The sequence below is a fragment of the Macrotis lagotis genome, chromosome 8, assembly GCF_037893015.1.
Source record: "Macrotis lagotis isolate mMagLag1 chromosome 8, bilby.v1.9.chrom.fasta, whole genome shotgun sequence".
NCBI classification, from domain to species: Eukaryota; Metazoa; Chordata; class Mammalia; order Peramelemorphia; family Peramelidae; genus Macrotis; species Macrotis lagotis.
Genome location: NC_133665.1, coordinates 93,566,787 through 93,571,733, shown reverse-complemented (window position 1 = coordinate 93,571,733; position 4,947 = coordinate 93,566,787).

Below are 4,947 nucleotides of genomic sequence, written 5' to 3'. Positions count from 1 at the left end.
ATTTTCATAATTTCTCAGCTGGTAATAAGGGATTTTTAATTTCTGCATACTCTCACTTTTTAGTTGTATATCTAATTTAGTGATCTCCATTTTCACTAATTTATTCATGTAAGCATGTAGAAATAAAAATTTCCCTAACGACTACTTTGGCATTATCACACAAGTTTTGATATGTTGTCTCCTTAATGTCATTGTCTTGGATGGATTTCTTATTTCTTGTTTGAAACACTCATTCTTTAAAATTAGGTTATTTAGTTTTCAATTAATTTTAGATCTATTTATCCATGGCCCTCTATTTCATGTGCATTTTATTGCATCATGATCTGAAAAGAATCTGCCTTTTTGCATTATATTGTGAGATTTTTACAACCTACTACATGGACAATTTTTGTATAGGTACTATGATTCACAGACAAAAAATTTAAATTTATTTCTATACCCATTCAGTTTTCGCCACAGGTCTATCATATCAAAGCTTTCTAAAATTTCTTCACTTCTTTAATTTTTTTTGTTTATTTTATGGTTGTGTTTATCTCATTCTCAGAGGGAGGTTGAGGTGCCCCACCATTATAGTTTTGATGCCTAAGTCTTACTGTAATTCATTTAGCTTCTCCTCTAAGAATGTGATTGCTATAACACTTGGTGTATACATGTTTAATATTAAAATTAATTCATTGTCTATGGGATCTTTTAGGTAGATGTAGTTTCTTTATTTCTTTTAATGAGATCTGTTTTTGCAATTGCCTTCTCTGATATAAGGATTACTACTGCTTTTTTTCACTTCTGCAGAAGAATAAACTGTTTTGCTATATGTTATACTTTTGCTCTGTATGTATGTCTCTGTTTCAAATGTATTTCTTTTACACAACATATTGCAAGATCCTGCTTTTTTAATCTAATCTGCTAAACACTTCCATTTTGTAGGAGACTTCATCAGGTTCACATTCAGAATTATAATTACTAACTCTATTTCTCTCCATTCTATTTCTACTCAATTTGTACTTTTCCTCCTACTTTAACCCTATCCCTTTTCTTTTGTTTTTTATCAGTCAGGGCAACAAATATGTGCATACACTTTGACCCAGCAATACCACTACTGGGTCTATATCCTGAAGAGATGAAGAAAAAGGGGAAAAAGATTACTTGTACAAACATATTTATAGCAGCCCTGTTTGTGGTGGCAAAGAATTGGGAATCAAATAAATGTCCTTCAATTGAGGAATGGCTTAGCAAATTGTGGTATATGTATGTCATGGAACACTATTGTACTATTAGAAACCAGGAGGGATGGGAATTCAGGGAAGCCTGGAGGGATTTGCATGAACTGATGCTGAGTGAGATGAACAGAACCAGAAAAACACTGTATACCCTAACAGTAACATGGGAGTGATGATCCATCAGTGCAACAATAGGGAGCAATTTTTGGCTATCTGCAAAGGAGAGTGCCATCTGTCTCCAGTTAAGGAGCTGTGGAGCTTGAACAAATTTCAAAGATTATTCCCTTTAATTTAGGAAAAAGATATCTTATTGTCTGATCTTGTTACCTCTTATAATTCTTGTCTCTTCTCTAAGGATATGATTTCTCTCTCATCACACCCAATTTGGATCAAGTTACAACCTGGAAACAGAGTAAAGACTGACATATTGCTTTCCATGGGGGGGGGGGGGAAGGGGGGGCAGTAGGTGATCAAAGAGAGTGAAGACTGCAGGAGAGGGTACTCAGATACAACACACTTCTGAACAGACACAGGATTAAAGAAGAGAAAGAACAGAACAAATAAGAGTGGGGAGTAGAGGGAAGTACAGCTAGTAATAGCAATTGTGGGAAAAATATTGAAACAACTTCTCTGGTAGACTTGGGATAAAGAAGGCAACTCCTCCCAGAGACAGAACCATTGGAGCTTGAACAAAGACTGAATTACACTTTTTTTTCTCTCTCACTATTCTTGAATTTTCTCATCTTTGGGGAGGATAGGGGGTTTTATGCTTATTTTCACAACAAGATTATTGTAATAATATAAAATAAATAAACCAAAAAACAGTGAAAACATTTTCATTTTTGCTGTTATTTCATGATTATAGTTCCAATTTCATTGCCCTCCAGGTTATCATATTCCAGGCCCTTCAGTTCTTTAATGTTGATGATGCCAAGTCCTATGTAATTCTGACTGTTCCTCCTTGGTATTTAAATTGCTTCTTTCTGGCCATCTGCTGAAGTTCCTTCTTGATCTGATAATTCATGAAATTTGACTACAGATTGGCATTTTCATTTTGGGATTCCTTTCAGGAAGAGATCAATGTATTCTTTCAATGTCTATTTTGCCACCTGTTTCCTGGATATCAAGGTAGTTTTCCTTGACAATGTGTCTAAAAATGCTATCCAGAATTTTTTCTCCATAATAGTCAGGTGGGTCAAGAATTTTTAATTTAATTTTTTAAATTTTTCTTTAATTTATTTACACACTACTAAAATATTCTTGTTTAAGAGTAAACATAATACCCCCTCCCCTACAAAAGTATGAAACCTCAGGAGAAATAAAATAAAAGAAAGAGGAAAAAATGTGTTTCAGTCTGTGTTTTGGTACCATCAGCTTTGTTTCAGGTGGATAACATTATCATGAGTCCATCATAATAATTTTTTCCATATTTTTCCACAGTTGCTGTTGCTGATTGTAATTCTTTCCATCCATTCCTCCCCCAGTAGTATCTATTATATTTTATCTCTCCTTTCAGTCTATCCCTCTTCAAAATGTGCTGTGGGGGCAGCCAAGTGGCCAGAAGTTCCCAAGGCCACATCACATCCCAGAGACCCAGCAACTACGTAGCCCCATGGCCTGGACAGATCACCCAATTCCAGCATCTTGTAAAAATTTAAAAAATAAAATGTGTTATATCTGACTATTATCACCTGTTATCTACCCTTTCCTCTATCACCCACATCCCCCTCCCCTCCCTGTTCTTCTCTCCTTTTTCTTCTAGATGTCTGGACCCTATTGAGTGTGTATGCTGTTTCCTCTCTGAGCCATTTCAGATGAGAATAAAGGTTCCCTAATTCCCCCTTGCCTTCCCACCTTCCATACCATTTCAAAAGCTACATGTAATATCTTTTATATGAAATATCATAGCCTATTCTCCCTCTCCTTTCTCTTTCTCCCAGTACATTTCCCTTTCACCCATTAACTCCATTTTTACATTATTATTATATCTCCAAATTCAGTTCCTCTCATGTGCCTCAGCTAAAAAAGTTCTTTCTGACTGCTCTATTAAATGGGAAAGTTCATATGAGTATTATCAGTACCATCTTTCTATGCAGCAATAGACCTACTTCATCATCATTAAGCTCCTGATAATTTACCCTTCTCATCCATGCTATCTATGCTTCACCTGAGTCCTGTACTTGAGGGTCAAACTTTCTGTTCAACTCTGGTCATTTCAACAGGAACATTTGAAATTCCCCTGTTTCCCTGAAAGTTCGTTTCCCCTGGAAGATGATCAGTTTTGCTGGGTAGTTGATTCTCAGTTGCATACCAAGCTCTTTTGCCTTCTAGAATATTATATTCTAAGCTCTATGAGCCTTTAATGTAGTTGCTGCTAAGTCCTGCATGATCCTGACTGCAGCTCCATGATATTTGAATTTTGTCCCTCTGGCTGCTTGTAATATTTTCTCTTTGACTTGGGAGTTCTGGAACATGGCTATTATATTCCTGGGGTTTTCTTCAATCTTTTTCTGGAGGAGATTGGTGGATTCTCTCAATTTCTATTTTACACTCTTATTCTAGATTATCAGGGAAATTTTCCTGTAGAAATTCTTTAAAAATGAGGTCAAGGCTCTTTTCAAGATCATGACTTTAAGGTATCCCAATAATTTTTAAATTATCTTTCCTGGATCTGTTTTGCAGATCAGTTGTTTTTTCAATGAGATATTTCACATTTTCTTGTAATTTTTCATTCTTTTGTTGTTCACCTATTGTGTTTTGATTTCTCACACAGTCATCAGCTTTCTTTACCTCCATTCCACATCTGAAGAATTTGTTTTCCTCAGAGTTTTCTTATCTACTTTTCCATCTGGCCAACTCTGCTTTTTAAAGCATTCTTCTCCTCAATAACTTTTTGAACTGTTTTATCCACTTGACCTAAACTTGTTTTTAATATTTTATTTTGTTCAGAATTTTTTGGATGTCCTTGACTATGCGGCTGACTTTGTTTTCATGTTTTTCCTGCACTCTCTTATTTCTTTTCCCAATTTTTCTTCTATCTCCCTTACTTGATTTTCGAAATATTTTTGAGCTATGTCATAGCCTGAGCCCATCTTGTTGACTTCTTGGATTCATTAGATGCAGAAACCTGAACTTTCTCATCTTCAAATGCATATTTTGATCCTCCATGTGATCAAAGTAATTGTTTACAGTCAGGGTACTTTTTTCTGTTTACTCGTTTCCTCAGCCTGTGCCTGGATTTGGGGGTTCTTCCTGAGCTTTTGAGTATTATTGGGATACCCCCACAAAGACCTCAGTGTGTTAGGCTCTGACTACTCTCCTGGTCTGTGAATAACCACAAGGGCACCCCTGTACCCAGGAACTGTGTGTGTGGGGGGGTAGAGGGCCCTGCTCTATTGGTGTTCTAGACTATGACCATGGTCTGAATGTAGTCAGTACCACAGAGTCCTGTTCCAGGGACAGAGGACGGACGTCGGACTCTCTCCCTCCACTCCCTTACCTTGAATGGGCTGAGCACTCAGGGCACAGTTGCCAGGAGGCTCCTTCTGGTAAGCTCCATGGGACTACTTCTGCTTCCTGGGATTTGGTCTGCCATGGCTTCATTGAGTGCCATGACTGCACTGAGGGCCTGGGCTGTGTGCATTCTCTGGCAGAGATCTCCCTGCTAATATTCAAAGTTGATCTTGATGCTCCCTGTGGTGCAGGTCAGGAAATTGCTACTGCTGCCAGG